This window comes from Elgaria multicarinata, chromosome 3, assembly GCF_023053635.1.
Source record: "Elgaria multicarinata webbii isolate HBS135686 ecotype San Diego chromosome 3, rElgMul1.1.pri, whole genome shotgun sequence".
NCBI classification, from domain to species: domain Eukaryota; kingdom Metazoa; phylum Chordata; class Lepidosauria; order Squamata; family Anguidae; genus Elgaria; species Elgaria multicarinata.
This window is the reverse complement of record NC_086173.1, coordinates 37,704,638-37,732,240: the sequence shown is the minus strand read 5'-3', so window position 1 is coordinate 37,732,240 and position 27,603 is coordinate 37,704,638. Positions and strand designations below refer to the sequence as shown.

Here is a 27,603-nt window from a genome sequence, read left to right as displayed (position 1 = left end):
CATTCCAGAATAGTGCAAGCCACAATTTTTTTAAAAAAATGCATTCAAGTCTATCATCATCATCCACCATCTATGTATATGTATGATAAAACAGGTCCCTGCCCCAAAGGGATTACAATCTACGTAAAGGATATAGCCTGGGCACAGTAAACCATGCACTGGTAACCTCAAGGCAGGACCACTGCAATTCGCTTTACATGGGGCTGCCTTTGAGTCCGGCCCGCAGCCGGTGCAAAATGCTTCAGCTAGGCTGCTGAATGGGACAGGACTGGGAACACATTACACCAGTTCTGAAGGAGTTGAGCTGCTTGCCAGTAAGCTACCAAGTCAGGTTCAAGGTGTTGTTGCTAATATACAAAGCTTTACACGGCTTAGGGCCTGGATCCAACACGGAACGCCTTCTCCTTTATGTACGTGCCCGGATATTATGTCTTGGGGGTGTCTATACGCTCTAGTAACCCTGTAGTGACTGCACAATGGCGCTCTGTTATTTATATGATGCAACCGCCAACTCGCAGCCACATCGGGCTTTTACCCCTGAAACTGAGGGGGTTTTGCAATGTTATTTTACTGTGGCTTTTCCAATTGCTCTGATGTTACCACGTTGTTTCGATTGTCTGTCTGTGGTAGCTTCAATTCAGGGGCATTCCTAGGGGTGGATCCCAGTGCAGAGTAAGCCCAGGAACCCAGGGCAGGAGGCGGGCTTGGCAAGCTGCCGGCGCTGAGGATTTTCCTGGCTCGGTAGCCCATGCTCCCTTCTGCCATCTAGCTTTCTCAGCTTCACCTCCAAGCAGCTATGCTGTGGGGTTTTGAGGGAACCAGCCTCCAAAGTAACGGCATACAGACACCACCCTAGTGGGATTTGCCTGGGGCTCAATATGAGGCAACTAAAGAGAGGGCTTTCTCAATACAGGCACCCGAATGTAGAACTCCTTCCCCGGTCATATATGGTCAGTGCCAGGTCTTACAAGCTTTTGGCACCAGCTGTAGACCTACTTGTTCACCTAGGCTTTTGATTAAATCTCTGTGGTGAACTTAACTGAGTTTCTGTTCTCCCCTATTTTGCTGTTTTATCGGTCACTGCTGTATGATTTTATTGCGTTTTATTGGTTTTGGAACCTGCTTTCAGATTATTTTATAATGAAAATTGGGTAATAATTAGCATAAAATGAATTAATGAGTAAATAAAAGAAGAAAGGGAGGAAAATGGAGGTGAGGTAAACAGGGGAAGATATCTATATAGATATATAGATATAGATATGTAATTATTTGGGTTATATATATATAGACTTAGGAAATGTGGGTTGCGCCAAAGACTTAACAGAACTATCTATTCCAAGTCCAGGCTTATAGGCTTCCTTGTATAGCATAGTGACAAAGGCCCTGGGCAGTGAAACAGGAAGTCCCCAGTTCAAATCTTGCCCCTGCCATTGATTCACTGGCAAGGCACTCCCTTTCCGCCTCTGATCTGCAATATGATAATAATCATACTGACCAAACTTACAGGGTTGTTGTAAGTATTGCTGTGTGTGTGTGCATGTGAAGTGATTTGAACACTTTTAACATGGTAGTGAAATGATGATGAGCGTCAGAGCAGAAGAAGGAATCAAATCACTGTTTCCATATCTTAAGACCAGTGCCTCAGAATAAGCCCAGCCATGTGGCATTAACACCACAGCATCCTTAAATGTTTGAGAGTCACTCAAGAATCTTGGGCTCTATACGAACCCACGAGAGCGAGGTGATGGCAGTACAGTAGGATGGATCAACACAAAGCCATCTTATACAGAGTCAAACACATTGATCTATCTAACTCAGTATTATCCACACCAATTGGCAATGGCCCGGCGAGGTTCCTTATAGGGTTTTACCACCAGCAGCCTTGACTGGAGATGCCAGGGATTTTCCCTGAGAACTCCTGCAAGTGTTGCGCCACGGAGCTGCATCCCTCCAAGATCCCTCAAGAATTTGCAAGCAGGGTTTTCTGGTACCAGTCCTTATCCACAGGAGGGAAAGAAAGAGATGGGCTCTAGAGTGGACATCAATGCAAGTTGGCAGTGAGATTTGTAGTTTACTAACTTGTTGCATGGATGCACTTCTCTATGCCTCAGTTTCCCTATCCCATGATCCAAGTCCCTCCGCCTGGTTAAAACTAGAGCCAACGCCTTCTGGTGTCAGATTTTTCCATCTAATTCCCGTACTTGGTCCGTCTGCTATTTACCACCCTGCAGGCAGGAAGCTCCCATAAGTATCATTAATTCATGTTCAGACTGATCTCTGCCTTACTTTACAGAGCTGAAAAGCTGCACCAAGTGCTCCATTCTCTCTCTCTTTCTCTCTCTCTCTCTCATATGGAGAGAAAGGCCCTGTACTCAGACCCATTAGTGCTAATAGGACTAATTGCAATTAGCAGAGTTGAGAATGGGACAGGAAGTATCCACTCCAACTCTTAATAGCCATTTTAAGGCGCACAACAAATCCCCACTTTTCCTCTTGTCGACTTTAGCTTACCCCTCCCTCCTTCTCCTCTCTCTCTGCATTCCTCAGCTTCAGCTTTTCTAGTTCCCTCTCAGATGTCCTTTTCTACTTCCCTTCTAGTCCTTTCAACCCAACTCCCGTTTCTTGCTCTCAGCATTCATTATGTTCCTCAAGCAACACTGGGAGAACAGGACAGGGCTATGGCATAACAGGTAAACGTGTGGCAAGGAGATGGTTTTATTTATTTATTGTTTATTTAAGCATTTTTATGCCGCCATGCATCTTCTCCCATGTCCACAGCTAGTAAAGGTACAAGAATCCCATCCCATACTGAGCCTGCCAACCCTAATGCCGATTCACAGCCTTTCAGTGCCTTCTCAAAGAGGTGAGAGATTCAGGGCAGCCTCTGCAGGTCAAATTTTCTTGGCAGGAAAGAGCACTGAAGATACATGGTATCTATGTTACAATCTATTAAACAAACACAGAGATTCATCAGCTAGCACAGAAAGTTCAAATCAGGACCAAATCAGGGCAGGCTCCAGAGGCCAACAAACTGCTAGTAACATGGACTGCTTTTTTTGTTTTGTTAGCCGCAATACTGAGAAAGTTAAGCCCCACCTGTGGCCCTAGCTCTGATTCCACAGGTATCATGTGGAGAGCTAAAACAGGTTGCAATATTGTCTTGCTTTAAGAAATGACTGCTTATATAAGTTTTTTGATGTGTATCCCATCAGTAACAAAAAAAGCCTTTAAAAAACTCCAAAGTGCTCTTGGTATGTGTATGGGCAGGATGTGGTGTTTTATTTGTCATAGGTAGTACCTAGCAGGGACCTGTGACAGTGACTTGAATAGGCAGAGGACAGAGGGACAGAGCTACAGACCATTCCTTCCCTTGGCCACCAAGTCACTACTTCATAATTATAAGTATTCCTCTGTGTCTCAACTCTGCCCTGCCAATTCTTTCCAGGCTCTGACTAAAAAGGAAACAAAACAGAACATTAAAATAATGTTTTAAAACCATCAAATCATGCAACTGTGTAAGCTGTATGGAACGTCTGCCAAATAAGAAAAACATACATATATGTGCATAATTTTGTTTTTCTAGTACACACGTTTTAGAGTTCCCAAATTATGGATTTTCAGAGTTACAGATTCTCTGAAGTAGGCTAGGAAGGGGGCTGCATGTTGGGACTGAAGGACATAAAGCTCCCTAAAACCCAGGGCTTGAGCGAAATGCAAGGACTTGGGCTGGCTCAGCTTACATGTCCCACTTTCAAGTGTTTTAGCCATGGCTCCTCCTCCTTACAATCCTGTCCTCCCCACCACAACCACAACCTGCTTCTCAGGACCAAAACCTAAATAAAACAATAAATTTCACGCGGTAGCTCGTGGGCTACAACAAAGGAAACGTTTCCCTGACAACCACAACAACATCTGCCAAGGTTATTGTAGGCACTAAATAACAGCCATTTAACGGCTGGAAACAAGAACATGGTTCCTGCTGCTAAAACAATACTGCCACATACAGGAGAACCCCAGTGCATTCTGGGACCAGAGTTCCATCCTTTTTCAGGTCAGGAAGACGCACTGAGATAATCAATTCAGAAATGTACCTTTTCGGCCACAGAACAGAATCCCCTCCAGTCTCTGTGAGTGATAAGCTATGAATCCACTCCCAACAGTCAATAAGGAGGGCTGAACCTCTCAAACACTCCATGACCTGAGTGTGAAGGTTAATGCTCCCTCCCATGCAGCCAGCAAAGCAACTAGCCTAAGACTGAAGCATTACTTCTCCCACACAAACAAACAAATATGAGGAGAGAGAGAGAGAGAGAGAGAGGAGGAGGCGGTGGCATAGGATGGAGCTGCAGCGGGTACAGGAAAAGCATCTATCCTTGCGACCTGGAGGCCTTGGGAGGAGAGAAGGCTGTATGACACCCTAATGGGCAAATAAAAGCATTGTAACCAAACTCCTATTTGCAACATCAAGAATCAATAAGCATGTGGGCGGGAATGAGAAACATAAGAAGTTCCCTGCTAGATCAGACCAGAGGCCTTTTTAGTCCATCAGTTCTCACAGTGGCCAACTAGATGCCTATGAGAAGCCCACAAACAGGACAGGGACACCAAATGACTGGATCTACAGCTGATTATTACTTTTCTCTACTGATTATCTATCAGTTTTATTCGTGTGTGTGTGTGTCCCTCCCGTCCCCCTTGTATTTTATGGCTGGTCATTTTTAGTAGAGTTTTACCTACCCTGTGATTTTTGTGATGGGTGGGATAGAAATAGAACTAACTAAATAAACATAAAATAAATAAATCACACTCTCCACTCATGCTCCCCAGCAACTGATGTTTATTGGTATACTGCCTCTGATAACAGAGGCAATATATAACCATTATAACTAGTAGCCACTGATAGCCTTTCCCCCATGTATTTACGTAAGTAAAGCGGTCCAAGTTGGTAGCCATCACCATAACTTGTGAGAGTGAACTTGTCTTATTATTTTTTTCCTAAGCTAAAGAGCCCCAAAAGTAACATTTCCTCAATGGGGAGTTGCTCCAGCCCTCTAGATCATTTTGGATGCCTTGGGGTGAGTTGTTGTTGTTTGCACCTTCTCCAGCTCACAATATCATTTTTGAGGTGGCTTGACCAGAAGTATGTACAGAATTCCAAGTGTGGTTGCATCATAGACTTGTATAGAAGCATTATGATATTCCTTTCCTAATTATGTTGAACATGGAATTTGCCTTTTTCACAGCAGCCACACACGAGCTCAATGTTTCATTGAGCTCTCCATCACAACCCCAAGATTTCTTTCTTGGTCAGTCACTGCCAGCTCAGACTCTATCAGTGTATATTTGTTTAGGATTTTTTGCCCCAATGTGAATCATAATATACTTATGTATATTGACCCACATTTGCCAATTCAATGTTTATTCTCTTTTGGAGCTCTTCACAACCACCTTTTTGAACCTCTTCATTACCATCCTAAATAATCTGGTATTGTCAGCAAATCTGGCTAACTTATTGCTCACCTGTAACTCCTGATCATTTTTTAACAATTTAAAAAGCACAGGTCCAGATAGATTTTTTTTGAGGATCCCACTGTTTGCAACCCTCCATTGCAAAAACTGACCATTTATTCCTACTCTCTGCTTCCTATCCTTTAACCAGTTGCTGATCCATAAGAAGACCTCTCCCTTATCCTTATGACTGCTACAGTTGTTCAGGAGTCTTTGGTGAAAGGTGCTTGGTGCTTATAGATGAGGCTTTCATCATGCCATCACTCTACTTCACCCATGGAACGTTATGAGTGTGTGTGTCCAGAGGCCTGTCTAAACACTCGGAAAGCCCTGGGGTGAGTGTGCGGTGGCGCGGCATCAATTATATTACACCACTGCAATCGCTCACCCACCCTGGGGCTTTCCACCAAATCTGTGGAGAGAAAAAGCCGGGGACTTACTCCAATTTTTTTTCTCCAGAGCAAGGTGAGGATGCACAACATGGCATCAAGACAGCTCGTCGCCTTGCTCCAGTGTTGCAGCAGAGGTGTGGCTGGGCAGTGCCTGGTAGAAGGTGACCTGCGATTGGTTGCTTTCCCCCAGGAAGAGGGCAGGGGTGGCTCTGGTCCCTGGATGGCCACACGGAAAACCCACACTCCCTTCTTGCCATTGGGATTACCCAACACCATCCCGGGGGAGGGAAAGCACAGGGTTTTCAAGGGAGGCAGCGCCAACCTGGCACTGTGAAGACACCCCCATATGACTATGCCTTCCACTCAATAATACCTCATCTTTTTTCCACCTCTTCATCTATCTTCTTTTCTTATAGTGCAAAATCCATTAAGAAAAAAAAATGGAATAGCAGCACAATGCCTTCAAATGGTAGTGCTAGGAGCCCTCTGCCTGGAAGCAGCCTTTGTCAAAAGCCGTTTGAAAGGCCAAGTAAACAATGTCTTGTGGATCATTCCCATCCACATATTTCAAAGAACTCTAAAAGATTAGCGAGAAAGGACTTACCACTGCAGAAGCCATGTTAATTCTTTCTTTTATAATATCTTAAATAATGCTTTGCACCAGTTTTCCCACAACACATGTTAAGCTTACTGGTCAGCAATATCCTTTGGATCCGTTTTTAAAAATCAGTGTTACATTGGCCATGTAACAATTCTCTGGTACAGAGGGTGATCTTTAGGAAATGTTATATATTTTTGCTGGGAGATCATTTTCATATTTGCATGCCTTAAGAACTTTTGGATGGATAGCATCTGGACCAAGTGATGTTGTTTGTTTTCAATTTATCAACAAGATCTAGAATCATTATTTGTCTCAGTTCCTCAGACTCCCTTCCTCAAAATTTCAGTTCAGATAGAAGCCTCTGCCCTACATCTTCTGCATGTAGACAAATGCAACAAATTCATTCAGCTTCACAGAGGTATCCCTATGCTCCTTCAGTACTCCTTTAACTCTCTTTGTCACCCAAGAGTCCAACCACCTCCCTCACTGGCTTCCTGGTTCTGATATATTTAAATAATTTCTATTGTTGGTCTTAATGTTATTGGCAATATTCACCACAAAATCCTTTTTGCATCCCTTACTGTCTGCTTGCATTTCCTCTGTACAAGTTTATCTCCCTGGAATGGAGTGGAAAACCACAGAATCACATGTTGCACCTGCCCTCTTGCATCAGGCAAAATGAGGTGGTGTATCTCACAGGGACAATTTTTGGGTGTCATTCAAGGGCAGCAAACTGACTCTTAGTTAGATGATGGTGATGATTATATTTAACCTCATGGGTGGTCATCATTTGAACTCCCTGACATGGGTCCCAAAATGTCTTGGGCTGTCCGTAACCCAAAGAGAGAGGGGTTGGTTATGGTGTAGCCATTTCAATGTGTGCTCCTTATCTTTTTGCAACACATTGAGCAACTGAAACCTTTTGAATAATTAAAAATGCTGATTCAGCCATTCAGAATAATTTAGCAATGGACACCAATTTGGACGGCTTTAAAAGGGGGTTGGATAAATGCCTGGAGGAGAAGGCTATCAATGGCTACTAGTCCTGATGACTATGGGCTACAACCAGTAGCAGAAGCAGAAAGCTTATATACACCAGTTGCTGGGGAACATGGGTGGGAAGGTTTTGTTGTGCCTGTGTCCTGCTTGAGGGTCCCTGGTCAAAAGCTGGTTGGCCACTGTGTGAACAGAGTGCTGGACTAGATGGACCGTTGGTCTGATCCAGCAGGGCTCTTCTTATGTTCTTATATTCTTAATGCTCAGGAACTATGATCAATATTCAATGTAACAGTGAAGGACTCCTTCTCTCCCTGGCATGTCTTTTCGTGCAGCAACAACCTCAAATTATAAATGTGCTCGTCTGATTCTTTCATTGTCAACAGGCCTCTCCTTTGCTTTGTACTTAGTGCTTTTTAGTAAGTTTAGGTTTTGAAAATGAAAACGCAGCGTTTGCTACTTTTTAATTTTAAGTAAGTAATTTATGTGTCAAGACTAAGTCATAATTTTCTACTTGGAATGATGACAAAGTGCACATTTTTCATGTTTTGTTTGTTTTTACTTTGGAGACAGTTCCAGCTGCACACTCCTGTAAATTAAAAGTTAAAATGATCTTTACTTAACTGCCATATATCTTTAACCCCCTTTTTCCATTATGCAATTAAACTACCATTCTCCATTATTCAACTAAATTATGTTGGCCAGATCAAAAACCCAAGGTGGGTTTGATCCATCTCAAGTACCCATCACAGTGGGTTACTGGAGAGTCATAGAATCATAGAATCATAGAATAGCAGAGTTGGAAGGGGCCTACAAGGCCATCGAGTCCACCCCCTGCTCAATGCAGGAATCCACCCTAAAGCATCCCTGACAGATGGTTGTCCAGCTGCCTCTTGAAGGCCTCTAGTGTGGGAGAGCCCACAACCTCACCAGGCAACTGATTCCATTGTCGCACTGCTCTAACAGGAAGTTTTTCCTGATGTCCAGCTGGAATCTGGCTTCCTTTAACTTGAGCCCGTTAAAACAACATATTAAAAGATTTTAAAAGAACAGATTACCAATAAAAATGACTGATCAAGGAAGCTGCCTTGAAATAAAGATGTCTGTTGCAGGTGTAGAAAACTACACAACATTGGTGGCTACCTGACCTCCAGAGGCAGGGAGTTCCACAGAAGGGAGCAACCACACTGAAGGCAATTGAGATTTAAAGCCCATCCCTATGGTTGTTCATTTTTGAAGTCTTACCTTCCTAATTTTGTTTTTCTTGGGGAAATTCAGAGGCAGGTAGTCAAGTGGTAATCTCAAATGAGTCGCACTGCTCTAACAGTTAGGAAGTTTTTCCTGATGTCCAGCTGGAATCTGGCTTCCTTTAACTTGAGCCCGTTATTCCGTGTCCTGCTCTCTGGGAGGATCGAGAAGAGATCCTGGCCCTCCTCTGTGTGACAACCTTTTAAGTATTTGAAGAGTGCTATCATGTCTCCCATCAATCTTCTCTTCTCCAGGCTAAATATGCCCAGTTCTTTCAGTCACTCTTCATAACTCCTTCAGACAAAGGAATGCTATTTAAACCAACCTTCAAACTTGCCTTTGTATGTATGGCTCTGACCAGCGAGGATACCCCCCCCCCCCCCGGTTACCTGAAACAAGGTACATGGAAGTCCACATTTAAGAAAAAGGTACAGGGAGGTCCACTTTTAAGAAAAGTGGGGGAAATCATAAATCATGATCTCATAGCTTCAAAAGAGCGTAACATAAGCAATGTGAGCTTACCCCATATTCCAAATTATTCAAATTAAGGATTCTGGATTTTTGCAACCTGGCTCTATAAAATCAGATTCCCAACTACATATATAAGCCACAGGTCTCAACGTCCTTATGGGACAAGTTAAGGACCCAAGCAGCACTGTGGGCTGGAGCAATGTGTAAGAGAGAGGACCCTGCAAGCTTGCACTGGGGGTAAAATATAGAGACTAGCAAAGTAACTTATTTTTGCCCATGCAAAGGGGGTGGAGAGTCCTGCAAATAAATACATTCAATTTCACGATGTTATAAACATTTGAGTCAACAGGAATAATCCACTCCAACACCCAAATATCTGGCAGTCGAAGCATGCCAGCCCCTGCTATTCTTCCTCTACCATATTCAGAAAGGGAAGCAACGAAGAGTGGGTGTTCATGGAATGGAGGCAAAAGCAGCATATGCAAAAGGACAGAGGTGGTAGCAATGTGATGAGAAGGGCAGCGGTAGAATGCTATAGAAGGGCTAAAGGCAGTGGAGGCTGTTGGCTCCAGTTTTGGTAGGGCTGTGAATCCATTCTGGGTTTCAGCCAGAACCAGCCAGAGCTCTAAAGGAGCTGTCCAAAGTGCCCCTTTAAAAAATGGCTTTAGCACCTTGGACAGCTCCTTTAAAGCTCTGGCTGGTCCTAATTGAAACCCAGAATGGATTCACAGGGCCACTGAAATCGGAGCCACCAGCCCCCACTGGCTAATGGGCAATACAGAAGATGCATACCAGTGATAAGAGATTAGTCATCATTTTACAGTACAGAGGCCTCTTGGAAGAACAAGGGAGGGCAGATCAAAAAGTCAGGTTGGTTTCAGAAGCTATTGCATCTATATTTGTACATTCTTGTGAATGGGACCCACACCCAGCCTCATGTTCCTGCTTTTTATGTCCCCAGGAACATTTGCACTGCTTGCAATGTTGTATCACTAATATGTAATTGTGTTGTATTTTCACATTTTTATTTGTTTTTTCACAAACGTAGTGATGGCCACCAATTAGATGGCTTTAAAAGGGGGTGGAGGAGAAGACTATCCGGGTTACTAGTCCTGATGCTACTGGAGGTAGACTGCTACTAGTCTACCTCCAGTAGCAGAGGCAGTAGGCCTATATGCACTGGCTGCTGGGCAACAGGAGAGGTGAGAGGGTGCTGCCGCAGTCATGTCTTGCTAGGGAATGGGAGATATTTGGACTCCCCTTTCTTCAGAGCCAGAAATGGCAAGTTGATTTATGAGCCTCACAACTGAGGTTGTGAGGGAGCCCTGAGCCTTTATCCAGCCTCACAGGGCCTGGGAGGAGATGCCTTCCCTCGCCCAGCACATTCTCTGAACCAGGAGTAGGCATAAGCAGATCTCTATATGTTTCAACTCTCAGGAGCCTCAAGGATGCTGGGAGATGAAGTCCAAAACATCTGGAGATCTACTTTCTGCCCACCCCTGTTCTAAGCCCATGTTGCCTCAGCACTGTGCCATGCAGGAATGATTGACTAGGTGAGGTTTCCCCCTCCTCCCTCTTGAGCTCAACTGCATGAGGCTAGAAAAATCCTGCCCTGCGTAAACACCATGGCCCTTGCCAATAGTCAGTGAGGCATATGCCGGCAAGTAGAGTACAGAAAAGAAGAGCCCCCATTTTGCCGCAATGGTTCTGAATGCCAAAAGGGCTGCTCTCAACAGGGAAAGTGAAACGGAGTGGCTTGCAGCAGGTAGGGTAGGGGGAAGGAAGGGAGGCCTTCCGCAAGAACTGCCACAACTAACCATGGAGGGGTGTGCAAACCAGGCCAAAGAAAGTGGTCCAAAAGAGCATCGCTGCAGGAGACCTGAATCTGATCACAGACGAAGAGAGGTCTGAGCAGGAGGGCTGGGTAGGAGAACTGACTCATGTTTGGAGCCAGCCCAGGAGCTTGGAGTTACCAAACCCAGCTAACTAGATCAACATCCTGATCTAATTTTAGCTTTGCGGCAGATGCCCTTGGCTTCAGGGGCCAGGAGCGCACAATACAAACCAGATGCTGGAAGGAAAGGAGCCAGAGATCAGTGTTCCAGCTCCCCTTGGACCTCAGACTGCAAGAGAGAGAGAAAAAACCTGGCCGCTCTTAAGTTCATGATCTGGGGGGATCCCATATGTCACAGAAGTGTCTGCGCCAAGTGCAACAGGTATTATTGGGGAGTGATAAGGAATGGGATGTGTCCTGTGATGCACCAGCAACTGGAGCAATCATACTGCAGCCCTGCAAATAGACAGTAGGCTATGTGCCACCAACACACCACCCAAAAAGAAAAATAGAGAGGAAGAAAAAGAAGCATGCACTAGTCCGCCTGTAAGGTATATCAGGCGTGGGGGGTATCAGCAGTATCCAATACTGCTGTGTACCACCACTCATCCTGTTGTGTCCGTGGAACTGACTGCTGGCACAACAGGAAGTTAGCGCTTCCTAAGCAACACAGGAAATGAGCTGAAAAGCTCATTTCCAAAATGGGACAGGTCAGAGGAGCTCCTTCTGCGAGATCTGGTGACCTGCCCCATTCAGGGAATGAGCGTTGAGGCTTGTTCGACTGAGGAAGCGCTAGCGAGATGGCCTCGCTGGCACGTGAGCAATGATGGACACAGCCCAATGTGTTTGAAATTAAAAGGTTGGTGAGAGTGGTAATAGCAAGCCGTAAAACATCCTTTTCAATCTCTGGACCTTATAAAAAGGGATTGTCCACCCAGATTCAAGAACGATGCATATGTACACAGTGGATGAGAGGTTTTTTTATGGTTTAGTACCATCTAGGCCATATTGTACCACATGCTAGCTGGAAAATCTTTCAAAAGCTGTCTCTAAATTTCTGTTTGGTTCACACATAAAACTTTTCCTCAACCAGATGACACTAATTCCCAAAGCCTTAAAATGACGACAGACCACCAATTATTTTTTAAACATCAAGAAAGCACTCACAGTAAGGTCTTCATGGGAACCATGCACAATACAACAAGTGATACCCCTCTCTTTCTCCATTGCTGCTCTCTATGCTTGGAGCTGCCCTCCAGAACATTTGGGTGATGCCACTTGTCTTATATCCTTCAAATCCTTCCTCAAAACACACCTTTCTCCCTTGGCACAAACCCCTAGTCCCCCATACTTTACTGTAACTCAGTCTAAACACGTGTAACTCAATCAACTGCAAACTGCTTCCCTGTTTACCCTTGCCTCCACCACTTCTTCTGCTGTTTCTCAAAATTTTAAATGGTAAGTTCCCTTGGGGCTGGGACCCATCCTCCCTGCTCTCTAAGTCACCATATGCACTGATCGGGCTGTATAAATAATAAAACCTTTGCTTTTCTTAAGGGACTATGACCACAACTGGCAACAAATTCACTCAAAACAGAAAAGGGAGCACAAAGGCAGCCTAAAGACTGGACATATAAAACGTGCATCTGAACACATCATCCACCCTAATTTCTACATACATACGTCAGGGGTGCAGAATCTCTTTCAGACCGAGGTCCAGATTCAGGAGCTGCCTTCCAATGGTGAATGGGGCTGAAGTCAAAAGGGGCAGGGCCCCCAAAAAACCCCAAAATTCCAGCATGTTTTAGCTTAAAGCTCCCACTGCTAGAAGCTAAGCCTTGGGAGAGGCATTTCAGGGAACTACCAAATGATTGGTGGTTGGGGGAAAGGGGGTGGGGCCAAGGGAAAGGGAGCATGGCCTTCTGGCAAATCCCAGAGGGATGGATTGGGACCTCTTGAGGGCCTGAGGTTGCCTTCCCCTGCCATAAACTGAGATGCAGCTGAACAGGTTCCTGACTGTTAGAGCAGTACAACAATGGAACCAATGAACTAGGGAGGTTGTGGGCTCTCCCACCCTAGAGGCCTTCAAGAGGCAGCTGGACAGCCATCTGTCAGGGATGCTTTAGGGTGGATCCCTGCATTGAGCAGGGGGTTGGACTCGATGGCCTTATAGTAGGGTGACCATATGAAAAGGAGGACAGGGCTCCTGTATCTTTAACAGTTGTATTGAAAAGGAAATTTCAGTAGGTGTCATTTGTATATATGGGGAACCTGGTGACATTCCCTCTTCATCACAGCAGTTAAAGCTGCAGGTGCCCTGCCCTCTTTTAAATCTGGTCACTCTAGTATAGCTCCTGCACCTTTAACTGTTGTGATGAAGAGGGAATTTCACCAGGTTCTCCATATATACAAATGACACCTGCTGAAATTCCCTTTTCTACGCAACTGTTAAAGATACAGGAGCCCTGTCCTCCTTTTCATATGGTCACCCTACTTATAGGCCCCTTCCAACTCTACTTTTCTATGATTCTATGTGACCAAAACACATTTAAATACCCTGTGAAGTTGGAAGTATACTCCAAAGGAAACAAATCAGTTAAACAAGAGGAAGCTAAAATCCCTAGTTTCTGTTCATAATGATGGGTTACTCCAGCAAAATGTATCTGGGCACAGTGTGCAATCCCAGTTTCCACGGCCAGCCCTCCTAGGCCGCTGTATGGGAGACCAGTAGACTTTGGCAGCATAACTAAACCTTGAGCCAACTGCCTTGCCTTCCTTCTATCCCAGTCCCATAAACACCCAGTGCTTATTTGCGCAGAGCTGAGGCCTCTGTTTGCTAAAGATTTATAAGGCAATTCTTTGCCTAGGTTCCCTTGAAGCCTCTGGAGAGTTGCTGTCTTTAACCATTTTTCCCTTATTTAGTAACTATTTATTTGGAAGTAAAGAAGAGCTTTAACCCTCCATAGTTTTATTCTGTGCATCACAGTTAAGAAATTTAGCCATGGGCTTCCTATGCAGAATATTAAAATGGTGTTCTCCCTTTCTGGAGCTTTTAGGCCACCAAACAGTCCTATTATGCCCTGTCCTGGGTTTGTTGAATGTCAAACAGGACCCCACCCCCAGAGCTGTCCCAGCCAGCTGCTCCCTCCTGCACCCCATCTTTCTTAGTAAGCCTTACTCCTTATCTTCTGCAAAGCTGCTGCCTCACCCCAGGCTCCACTGGATTCCTCACTCACTGATACAGAGATTCCTTGCCCATTATTTGGCCCTTCCTGGCTCCCTTTTAGACTCATTCCTTTCCATATTTCATCAAGAATTGTTAAGCCTCCTACACATGCACATCAAGCTTACAATGGGAAGAGAAAATCCTTCTCACCAGCAGCAAAAGAGAAGTTCCAGGCATGTAGGCGCCTTCTGTGTGACCCCTAGTGGTAAACATCAGCCTTCAGGGCCAAACCTATTAGTGTGAAAGTGGTAGGAAGGAAGGTAACTAAACTTTGAGCTCCATCACACCTACCTCCCACCCCCCTCCTGGTATGCACCCGCGATTTTGACCTCTGTTTCATTAGCGCAGCAAATGCTGGTTCCTTTCATAATCACCACTGTACTCTCTTTTCACTTGTTTGTTCTCCCGCTATTGAGCCCGTCCCACCGCACCCCTTCTCCTTCCTCCTCCAATTCATTGGTTCTTGTCGGTTGATAGACGTGGTTGCCTTCTCCACCCCCCACCCCGGTTTTGTTGTCTAGGGTTTTACCGATTCAGTGTTTAATCAGCTGGGTGCCATTTCTGCAGGAAATGAGGGTGGGGTTGGTGCAGCAAAAGTCCGTTTGACCGGCTCAGCACAAGTCCATTCTTTTGATGGACAGACCCAACAAGCTGGAAGAGAACCGCCCTACCCTCCTCTTTCATCAACAGGACCACCCCCAACAAAAGCAACATAGGGTGAGGATAGCAATACACGGGGATGGAAGAGTGCTTTTATTTCACGTGGAGAAAATAAATCGCATTTTCCCTGCCCTAGAAAAAGACGGAAAATGGATGGGAAGAGAGGAAGTGACTGCAGGACAGGCACAACGTCATGTGAGTATCGTGTTTCTAAATGGCAAACCAGGCAGGATGAGAGTGCAATGGAGCTCTCTGTAACAACACTTGCACCACTGTAGCAGTCTTTAGACTACAACTCCTATCATCCCTGACTACTGCCTCACTGGCTAGAGCTGATCGATATTGCAGTCCAAAACATGTGGAGGGCAACACATTTGGGGAAGCCTGCTCAAGAGTAAGTTGCCACCATTTCTCTCTTATAACTATATCCAGCACTTGCCAAACGGCAAACACCCGCTTCAACTCGCAGTCCAACTGGTGAGAGGAGGCGTGAGTTATTAGTGCACTGTTTAGATGCAGGGATCCCCCACCTGAGAGACTGTTCCTGGACTTCCCCCATCTGCACCATTTGAGGTGTCAGTTGCCTCCCCCACTTTTTCCTCTGTCCTCCACCCACCAGCTTCCTTCCAAAACAACTACCTAGCGCAGTCTTTGAATTCCTTCCCAGCGTTACTAATAAAAGGAGCCTCGTGTGTTTTTCTGCGTTCCATGAACCTCAAATTAAACTGAAGACAGAGGCATGTCTTAATCATTTTGAAATTCTTATATATTTTCATATGTGGCTTATGTGGTTGCTGCATTTCTTTCTGACGGGCGTAAAGAAACCGGAGGTACAACAAGCCACCTGTTGAAGCAAAACCCAGATGCCTGCAGTTCTCCCACAATGTTTATCTCGCATCTTATCGTCTGTTCCTTCCATGGCATACCTTCCCCCCACCCCACCCCACCCCACCCCACCCCTGTGTTTCCACAAGCAGAATTATGTGAACTGTCCCTGAGGATGCGTCACTGAGGTTTCTTCATCTATCACACTCCGAGGCAGACTTTCTTTTGAAACGGCTAACAGTTGTGGTACTGCGCATACAATATTGGAAAAGCATAACTGTACAAAAAGCAAGTGAATGACAAAACTAGTCAAAAAATACTACTCCCGATACTACAAGATCTTCATGGCTTATCAGTTTGTTTCCGGGCTCAATTAAAGGTGATGATACTCACTCTTGAAGCCATATATTATTTAAACCCTGCCTAGTCATGGGAAGAGGTTTAATCCCATACAAACATCTGCAGCCTCTTAAATCATCTAGGGTAGTCTTCCCCAACATGGTGCCCTCCAGATGTTTTGGACTACATCTCCCAATATTCCTGACCATTGACCATACTAGCTGGGGCTGATGGGCACTGAAAACTAAAATCACTAGGTATCAGCAGGATGGGAAAGGTTGATCTAGAGAAGCCCAGATCTATGTGCCCAAATCTTCCACAATTAGGTTAATGGCTCCAGCAAGCTGAAGATTAACACCACAATGCAGGACTTTCTCCCTCAAGATGCTTGCAACACTCAATCTTCAATGACTTTCCAAAGAATAGCGAAGACCTTCCTTTTTCTGTAGCCATTTGAAATGGTGATACAATGTTATGTTAAATGTGTTGCTTTCAGTCTTAAATTGAGATCATTTTTATGTTTTATTGCCATTTTAATTTGATTTTTTAAAAAACCACTTCAGGTTTATGTTTTTAGAGAAAGGTTGGCAAGAAATATACTTAATAAATAAATAGATGATTAGCTCAACTTCCAGAGAACAGTTACTACATCCAATTTGCAGTACATCTTCTGCCCACACACATTTTTAACAGCATCCTCAAATGGCATAGCAAAACAATGTGATGACGCATAGTTACACTGCACTAGCATTGTACCTATACTATTTTCTAGATGATTCCAGGGAAAATGAACAAGACACGTGTATTAATGAGCCATAAACTGCCACTGAGAAACAATAAAATAGCTAGCACAGAAGAAGCCATACTAAGCTCTCATCTCCTTTGTTCTTAAAGCAAAAGAACTGCCCTATGAGTCCATGGTTCATTTACATACTGATGCTAAGCTAACCTCCATTATTTCACCTATACTGTGCTCTTGCTTGAACTACAGATGGATACAATTGCAGTATTCCTATCTGCACTAGCACAGCAATGGTCCTGACACAAGACCATTCAGCCTGTAGAAGGGTTTCAGTCAAAGGGTTCACCAAGAGGCCATGACTACAGCCCTTTAACATCTCCAGTGATTTCCTACAGCCTTTCAAGAATAGTTCAAGATGTTTAAGGCTTTATAATTTTTAAACCAGCATCTTGGATCCCACATAATTTAGAGATTGCCTCTTTCCCTCTGTCCAACGCGATGGCCCGCAGAGGACAGCTTCTTAGCAGTACCCTCACTTTTGTTTTTATTAATAAGGTTCCAGTTCTCGTTGTCTGCTTTCACGTTGCAATTGAAGATGATCAAGGAGTTCTTTTAGTAGCAAGTTTTTAGGAAAGAACTTTATGTTTAAGATTATGTACTTATCCTTACATGTTGTTAGCTGCCATGAACTTTCCGAGACAGGGCAAGGTAAAAATCCCAAGAGTCAATACATCTGTCCCATTTTTACTCTTGATACCTATGCTAGATGAAAACCACATGGGTTTGGAAAAGTTGCAAAAATAAAATAAAATATATTTTATTTTTACAATTAGCTGTCCAGTAATAGATACAAAATTATTCTGTTCAGTGTCCCTCTCCCATCCTGTCAGTGACAGGCAAGATGGGGTATGGTGCATTTCTGTAAAGGAAACAATCTTGTCATATCAGAGGGAATGAAAAGTTTCCTAGACTTTATTTCAGGCTTCTTCATATTACATGGGATCCTTCTGTTCGCCTTCATTCTTACGCAGCACTTACCAGGCCCTGTGATCAGTAATCCAAGCACGTAAAAAGACATGAAAATCTGCCAGGATCTCTTTTCAGTGCCTTTCCTTTGTCCGGCTACCATCCGGCATTCCCATAGCAATCCAAGTCCTGAGTTAACAGCACAAGGCATCCATGAAAGGGTTTTTGCAGTTTTCACCTCACACTACAGGCACAGGGGTTTGCACCAGTGTAACCAGGCGGATGTGGAGACTTAAGAGAGTACAGTTTCCTATGCCATGCCTGAAACAAGTCCTGCATTGACAGTCAACTGACTACTGCTCTGGGCTTGAAACTTCAACAGGTTAAAAATGGGCTAAAATCATGCTGATGTTTTCATATTTGCAGCAGGGAATCCCCTCATAGGCTGTTTTGTTACCCACTCTTTGTCTGAACCCCTAAATTGCTCTATTAACACATCCATACAAAGAAAGGCTGGAGACAGACCATAGTCTGAAGGTGGCTTGAGAGAGGCACCACTTCCCTTAACGTGCAGACAGGTTTCTCTCGTCCCTCAGTCATTTCTGATCAGATTTTTTAAAGCAACACCACAGGTGAGAATTGGAGGAGCGTACATGGCATGATCAACAATCCCTCTTTCAAACTGCCATTTTCAACTCCCCAGGGGAAACAAAATCCTCTGTCTCCAGCCTAATTTTGTCCTCCACCGCTCTGCCCTCCACCTTCCCTCCCACAGAGCCTGCATTGCACCTCTTCTTTCTCCATATCCCACACAAAAAAATACTCCTGTGCTGCTATTTGCACCCAAGGAAACAACCCAGAGTCATGCTGGTTTCTTCAGTAGCTCACTGATTGGGGGTTGTGGGGAAAGGAAGAAGGGTGATTATGAAGTCCTTTTTCCTGTCTTTCCTACTGAAACAGTAGTATATAATGCAGGGACAGGAGGTGTTGTTGTTGGTTATTTTACCTCATGGCATGCAATCTCCACCCCCAACTCTAATCCCCTCTTCCAGGATACTTCCTATAAACCATTAAGGGCTGAATAGGCCAATTCCCGTTCCCCCCCCCCCCACATGATTCCTCTGGTTTACTTTTCCTCCCCTCAGCTGACACATTAACATTTCATATATCCGGAAAGCTCACACTGTCAGGCCATTGCGGATTTTGTCTTTGTTTTTTTTTAAATCAAAATCATTATTTTTATTTACAAACTTAGATACTTCTGTGTACCTAGGGAGTTCCCCCAAGTATGACGAAACCACTCTTATTTTTGGGTGGTTCTGTTTCACTTTCAAACTGAGAGACACTTGACTGACCAAGTTTACTATTGTTTAGTTAGACCAGCATGGCTGCAACAGCCAGGTGGGTTGGGGAGGGGGTGGCTAGGAAGTGCAATGTGGCACTCTGTTGCTCACGTGGGGTGATGGCTATGAACTGAGCAAGAGAGCAATAAACTGCAATCCTGCCCTAGAACATCTGAGAGGAAATGGAATTAAAGAGAAATCTGGGTAGGATTATTTTAAGGCGAGGGTTCCCAAACCCATGAACTAGCTATCCCTCTCCTATAAAAAACTGGGAAGACAACCACACCCTCCAGTGTGTTCTACCCACCTATCTAAGATGTACTCTTTTTCTGCCTTGCATTTCTCCAGTTGTTCCTCCTTGTTCCACCCATGTATTTTCATTGAGTTTTGTGGTTCTGCAAGAAGGTCAGGCAGCCACAGTTTCCCCTCTGCCTCCTCCCATAACTCCTCCCTTTTGCTCTCCCCCACACAGCCTCAGACATTGGGATTTATGTTCCTCACATTGGAAAATGCCAATTTTAAATATAACCGGCTGTGTCTACATAAGTTAAGAAAGTTCCCGGGCTGACAGGTGACAAGCGGCAGTCAAGCAACAATGCCTTCCATGAGAAAACTCACTGACTATGGTCTCCGTTACCCAGGGTGTAAGCATGCCTCAAGGATCAACCGTAATCCTAGAGCAAACATGCCAGCTTTCTTCACAGGTCCCTGTGTGAACTTTGCACACTATACATTTGCTCGCACAGCAAGAAAACAGTTTCTGTTTGCCATGCCGGTTTCAACCACCTCCCCTTACTGATGGGGTATAAAAGAAGGGGCATATGCTAGCTGCACCAGAGGCATCCCAACAATACTTAGGGATTGATCCTGCAAAAAGGCCACCCACTTTCTGCGGTTAGAATAAACATGCATATTTCTGTCTATTTATTTAGTTTTGTATAATTTTATCAGCATCTATGAGTCAAGCTGTCAGAGGACATGGAATGTTGTTGTTTTGGCAACAACAGACTATGACAGCTTTCCCCAGCCTAGTTGGACTACACCTCCCATCATCCCCAGCTGGCATGGCCAATTGGTCACCAGGATGGGGAAGGCTGGCCTATATCTACCCCTCTGGGATGGGATTTTATACACTGCCTTGGCAAGGCAAGGTATGCCAGTTAGGGACGGAGAGACTGGAAGGTCCAGGATGCATTCCCAAGCATCCATTCGCAATTTAAAAAATAAATATATACATGCTAAGATTCTCAAGATGTTAAACAGGGACCATCTAGAAACAAAGCCAACATTTAATGGTCTTAATAACACACACACATACCACTGCCCCTCAACATACTTTGCCCAATTAGTGAATTCCTCTTTCGTCACAGCTTTGCTACCCATTCCGTCCCCACCCGCTTTGATGCCTGAGGCATTATGGACTGTCCCCCAGCAGCAGACTGCAAGTAGGAGATTCCCTGGAGATGTGGCAAGAGCAAGGACGTTCCAAATATTTACAAGCCTCACTGTATCCCCCATTTGCTTTGAGATAATCGTCTCTTGCAGATTAGTGCCCAATTTGTTTTTCCTAGTTAATTTCTGTACAGGAAGTTCTTTTATTTTCCTAAATTAAAAATAACTCCATCGGAAGGTTATAAAGTCCTGTGATATTTGCCCAATAACAGGGCCCTGATCTCTTGAGTAAATGTGTACTTTGGCATGTGTGTGCTGTAGCTAGGCCCTCGGACAAAAGAAAATATACAGATGCTGCGGGGCCAAACTAGACTAAATTGCTGAGAGATCTGTGACTGGATCACCCATAGGTGTTTTTCCCCCCAGTTTGAGTAGCCATAATACCCCCCCATCCCACAATTAGATTGTAGGAGCAATGCTGGGAGGAGGGGGTGTTGAGTCCTTTCACCAGTGCTGTTTACCCAATCTAAATTGCTCCCATGAAACAAATATTTGGCAGGGCAGAGAGAAAACATACAGGTATCTTTATAGCAGCTATATGTTTTCCCCACTGAGCAAATTACTTTAGGAGTGCAATTTCAATATCATGTGAACCATGTTATTTAAACACCACCCACTCCAAAAACTTCTTCCCCTCCCCTCCCTGGCTGATTGAAATAAACCAACAACGCACCACAGGACATCCAATCATAGATCTCCTGGTATCTAGTTTAGTTTTGGAAAACAGTTGTGCATACCGGGCAGCTCACTGTATTTACAGTCTTTTTTATTCTCCCAGTATTTTAACAGTCTATAAATTAATTTTAACTTTGCTGTTTTAAATTTGTATTTTAAATTTGTATTTTTGCATTGCTGTTGTTTTTATCTTGGTTGTGTTCTTATATTGTATTTTATATTATGGTTTTATACTGTTGTTTTGTTTTGAATTGTCTTAATTTTGTAAACTGCCCAGAGAGCTTCGGCTATTGGGCGGTATAGAAATGCAATAAATAAATTCAATAATGGTTTATGCGAATTCTCCTGGAAGAGATAGTTGTCTAATCAAAATGGAATATTAATTGCTTCACTGTAAACAAATCAAGATTTATCTGAACCACAGAAATGAGAATCAGGATAAAGGAAATATAGATGCTTTGAGTCCGCTTTGTGGAGAAGAATACAGTCTGGTGCAGCAAGGGGTAAAGTAGAACATGTGACACCTGGTATGTTTTTGAGCATCCACTGAGTTCTGGTCAGACTTCCAAAGATCTCCGAATTTTGGCGCTTGCTGTTGCAGAGATATTGTTTAAATAATGCTACTATAGCATACACTTATTTTAAGTTATGCTGTATTTATGGCACTGCTTATACGCAATAAATATAAGCTGAGATTCATTACAATTCCAAACTCTTGTGACTTCTACTCTCATATATAAAAATTGTCCAACAACTCATTCAAACTGTTCACATTTAAGAGTTTCAAACCCAGAACCCGCCTTTAGCCCAAATATGAATTTGGGGCCCTACAAATTGGCTCTTGGTGAAAATGGCTGCACATTGCTGCAATTATAATTACGTACACCAGCTGTAGCCATCCATCTCATGTTATATTTCATGCCTCTCCGTAGTAAATTTTATGACTGTCCCGGCCTGCTAAATTAGAGAGAGAGAGAGGAAAGTTGCGAGACACAACTCCTTACGTTTGCGCAGGGAGTGAGACTAGTTGAACGCCAGGGCAGATGGTTTTGCCCTACCCTGTGCCTGTTTACACTTCCCTGTGCCTGTTTGCATTCTCCTTCCCTCTTTATTGTTTACTACAACTTATTAGATTGTAAGCCTATGCGGCAGGGTCTTGCTATTTACTGTGTTATCTGTACAGCACCATGTACATTGATGGTGCTATATAAATAAATAATAATAATAATAATAATTCTACATTAAAGCCCTTTAGCAATGCTGAGGCATTGCTTTTCCGTAACTAGCTGAAAGTGGAATTAAAACAATAGCTCTGCACAAGCACTAAATGTAGTGCTATATTATGCAGCAATGCCCTTCCCCATGGTTAAGATCCTCCAATAAATGCTTACTCACAAGTAAGTCCCATTTAGCAAAGGTTCCCAGCAACATTAATTCACCATTTCCTCCTTGTACATTCAGCTGCACTGCTTCCAGGCATGGGCAGGTGGGAGGATTAGTGATGAATAGTCTATTAATTGCCCCCTTCTTGTTTTCTTTTTTTTTGGAGGGAAGATGTGATTTACTGATTTCTGATTTAATGTTACCCAAAAAAATTCTGTTCAGTTTTTAAACTGAAATACATATAACTAGTTATTTAAAAAAGAAAAGAAATGATTTTAAAAATCGGTAAAGTCTCCTACTCTCCTGCAGGAAGAGAAACTGACATTGGGGCAATTAAGAGTTTATCTGTCACTTACCCCTCACCCCCCAAGCCATCAGGAAACAATAAAAAGACTGAACCTGCAAACAGGAAGCATTGGGATGTTCAGAGGAGGTCCTCCTCCATGTTGGTGCTCTATGTATCTATAAAAGAGAGAGTTTTCTCTGTAGTAACACCCCAATTTTAGAATGCTCTCCTAAGGGAAACGGGATGGACACAGAATATTATATTCTCCTCAGCACCCAGTTAAATTATTGCCTAGATATATATTTTGCCAGGCATTCTGTTTGTCCAGGCATTCTGAGGAAAATTTAAAAATGCAGTCTGCATTGATTTTAGGTATTTTTATTACTTTGCATTTTGATTCTTTTTTCTTCACTGCTCACCACTTTGGAATCTGTTTTAGATATATAGAGCAGTTTATAAATTTTGTAAATAAATTTTAGATTGACTTCTTATTTGCTGATTTTATAGTTTTCATGTTCCTTTTTATTTTTTATCAATGTATTATATTGTTTTAATAATTGTATGTACACTGCCCTGGGATTGCCTTTGCCAATGAAGGGGGTGTATAGAAAATTTTAAAATAAGTAACATTTAATTAAAAACAAAGGAGCTCTCAAATGTTTCACTAGGCAGGTTGACAATTGCATTTTATCCGCTAAAATGGCTACAAATTGGGTCTTGGGGGGGGAGGGGAATACCAGAGAGTAACACAGAAAATTGTAGGATGCAAAGCGCTGACCATGATATCTGAATGCTCCGGAAAAAAGGGCTCGTGCGGAAGCAACTAATATGTACACACCTTTCTTAAGATTCTTTCTTAATTCTGATTCCCTCAATTAGCTCAGGCAAACCAATCCCCACAGCTTTTTCCATTTGCAGAAAGAAGATAGTTTCTCAAAATCTGGGAAATGATTGAAGAATTGCAAATGTGACAAGCTTTATACTACTGAGTGTAAAGCCATCTTTTAAGGCTCCAATCCAATGCACATTTACCTGGAATGAATTCAGTAGGACTTACTTCTCGGTGGACATGCTTAAGATTGCCAAGCCGCTATTAGTTCAATAAAATATATTGCCTTACTCACTCTGAGTGCTCAATATTCTCAGAGCAGCACAGCAGTAACATTCTATACCAAGCTAGATATTATTTTTGGCACAACCCTGATGTGTTAATAGCTGGAAAATCAAGTACTTGGCTAGCACAAGAGAGGAATTTTTAAGCAGCACAAACAGTGAAACAAGAGGATAAATGTCACTTTGAGTCATCAATTACCCATCTCCCTCAGACTCCACCCAAACCTCCCCCCCTCTCTCTCTATATATATGTAATGGAAAATATTTGAGGAAATTAAACTTTGTCTGAAAATGAATCCTAGGTCTAAAAAGTGAAGTTTTCCAAAACTGATTTCCCTAGAAAGCTATGTCTGTACAAAAATCACAGGGCTCAGCATTAACATTTACAAAGTAAGTTGGACAAAGTAAGTAAGCTTCTTCTTCTATTTTTGCTTTTGCTTTTGCTTTTTTTTTTTTTACTAGATCTGCTCAACCAAATGTCCAGGACATGTCTCTGCAAGATCAAAAGATATCTTAAAACTCATGAGATTATTTACACACATGCAACATCATTGCAGTTAGTGTGTGCTATCTGGTTCCATAGCCTTTATGGCTGACTGAAATCAGGTTTTCAAGACTTCTCAGCTATCAGAAAACACATGGAAGGTTTCTCCAAGATCACAAAACTCAAAGCTATAAAATAGTGAAGCTGAAATCACTAGTCTTATTTTAATGCTGTTGGGATGAAAACTGGGGGCAGAACAGTATTAGCTCAGTCTCAGAAGACCTCCTTAGGTACAAGATGGTTCAAGAACCGCCAAACTGGTTTACACAAAAAAAGAAATGAGCGGATTTGTCAAAGGTGTTTGCAGCATTACATTTTTATTGTTAAGGCACTTTCCAACTTCCAGAGTGCTTTACAATTTTATTCTCAATTGAGCTACAAACATAGGAAACTGCCTTATACAAAGTCAGACCATTGGTCCTTCTGACCCAGTGTTGTCAACACTGACTGGCAAGCTAGCTTTTCCTAAACCTATGTGGAGGTGCCAGGAATTGAACTTGGGGCCCTCAGCACAACAGTTTATGCTAAAAGAAAACGGATTGTGACACTCAAGGCAGAGTAGGTACCCAAACTTTGATCTCTTGCCTTGCTCCCAAGAAGAAAGTTCAACTGAACTTTGATAACTGTTCCACAATACTTGTAATTGCACTTTATCTGCAGGCCTAAGTCTACAGCTTATCAGCCTGTTTGATTGCTTTACCACATTGGGAGCTTCTGACAGAGGGCTCCTAGTGCTAGCAGTCAAAAGGGATTGTGCAGGTTTCTGTCTTGTCCCACTCTAATGGCTTTTCTTTCATAAGAAAAAAGATGGAAAGCGGGAAAACAACGGGAGGATTATAAATAGAAGGCATCACCTGGAACTCCCATAAAATTAAGTGAATCGAGGCAAGGCAATTGCACAACAAAAGCCTCCTCTGGAAGCACCCAGCAGCAAGACATCTTGCCCTCAAATTCAGTGGCCCCACCAAACCCCATCTTCCAGTTATAAGAGGTTGTTCTCTCCATAGAATGAGTCCTATTAAAACCTCAGACAGGACAACTAAACCTAGCCATCAGTGTACCTAAGTGCTCTCCCCATTCACAGCCTTTTTCAGTCTGCTTTTACATACAACGGAAAGTGCCTTTTTTTAAAAAACAGAGATCTCAAAGGCAGGAGGGATACTTAAGATTATCAAAGCCTCACCCACTAGGCAAAGACCTACGTGAAATTCCAGCTTGAGAGAACGGAGCTCAAGGGAATAAGAGCACACATGAAGGTCCATGAGATCCAGCGTTTCCGACATCTCTGCTGAAGCCATAATCTTTAAGGGATCTCTGGATAGGAGCAACCTGGGGAAGACCCTACTAGGCCTGGGATCTTGCAGTGTTGCTGACTCTGAAAGAAAGCCCACTGCCAGAAAAAGGAGGCTCTTTGCATCTTTCAGCCATATCGTAGGCAGCAGTATCTCAAGGACAGGGCTTCATCAGAAGACTGTCTCGAGATATTCATCAAGTGCTCAATACAATTCTATTCCAGGGGAGCTGCCAAAGCATCCAGACGGCATCTCGCCGTTAATTGGGGGCAACTGTCTCCTGCATTGCAGAGATAAAGCTACGAGGAACGAGCGGAGGCACATTCAAGCTTACAGCGGGGGATCATTTTACATGCTCATGCCAGTAAAGCAAGGCATGCAATGCCATGTTATCCATGGCAAATCTGAAGAATCAACGCCCTCTTATTCACAGGAAATGAGGCCAGGCAAGCCTTCCCCAGGGTCAGATAAAGCCAGACAGCCTTCAATGAAGGAGGTAACTGATAGCAGCAAAGCACATTCAAGTTTAAAGTGGCACTAAACACACTCTCCCCAACAGGCTGGCCTTGAAATGGATTTCCTTCCTCTTCGATTGCTGGGGGGTGGGGTGGGAGGCTCAGGCACAAAAGAAAGTTTGCGGCTGGCATTGTTTCTTGGTGCAACAACGTGCCCCAGTTCTGCAAGGCAGAGAGGTGAATCAGCAGAGACACTGAAGTTTCACCATCCATTTTTCTCTCCCCCCCCTCCGACAGCACACAAAGTTCTCCTTGTCTTCTCTCCACCCCCCCACCACACCCGTTGCTGCTAAAATAAGAAAGAAGCCCGTCAGCCTCCTCCCCAGGACGCGCCTTGGGAGTCATACATATTTTAAAGAAACCTATTTTTGCCCCTTCCCAGTTTGCATCTCTCTCTCTCTCTCTCTCGCATACACAAACGGACTGAAATGGGAGGGGGGAGGGGAGCGGCAATTCGGATCCCACACCAATTAGACATACTTCCATCTCCTCCGCCCCAACCGCTTTGATCACAGACAGTGAAGCAACCGGAGTTCTGTGGCGTTGAAATCTACTCCAGTCCACTCACTGGCAAAGAAGCGGAGAGTTCCCAATCACGTTGGCCCTATAACTGACTGCACATCGCATCTCCCCCAACTTCTGCTACCGCCCCCTCCCCCTCCAATCCTACCGGATTCCTTCATCCTGCGTGTACACACACACACACACACACACACACACACACACGAAGCAGGGAGGAGTTCTGTACCTTGCTCTGCAGCCCGTCTCAGCAGCACACTGGAAGTTAGAAACAGAAGATAGACGGCTGTCTGAAGCTCAGCCAAACTCAATCACACCCTCTTCTGAGCCAGCCCTACTCTTGACATCAGCACAAGGCAGCTCTCTTCCGACTTCTTCCTTTCTTTCATTGTATACATTCAACACACACCGGGAGGGGCAGCTCACGAAAAGGCACGAGCCGCTTCCCTCAGATGCGAACCGGACATCCAACGAGGGCCGGAGGGGGTGGGACTTGAGCTGAAATTAGCACCACGGTTTTAAAGAGCACACCTATCTCCCTATTTTGCTTTCATAGAGAATGCAAGAACAAGAAGGAGCAGGGATCGGGCATGAGGGGAGAAAATAAGTTACCCATAAAATTCCTGGAGAAGCCATTTATTTTATTTTATTTATTTATTTTTACAAAAGCATC

General features: G+C 43.8%; 1 protein-coding gene across 2 annotated transcripts in view; it reads right to left on the bottom strand.

Moving 5' to 3' along the window:
* DGKA (diacylglycerol kinase alpha) overlaps nt 1-27,197 on the bottom strand; it is a 54,060-nt gene extending 26,863 nt beyond the window's left edge. Inside the window, exon 1 of one of the 2 annotated variants that reach the window (XM_063119987.1) lies at nt 27,160-27,197. The gene's annotated coding sequence lies outside the window, so the exon portion shown is untranslated. Of the gene's footprint in view, nt 1-25,787; nt 25,800-27,159 lie in introns of those variants that run through there. The other variant, XM_063119985.1, reaches the window with a different exon arrangement.
* Nucleotides 27,198-27,603: the final 406 nt, after the last annotated feature.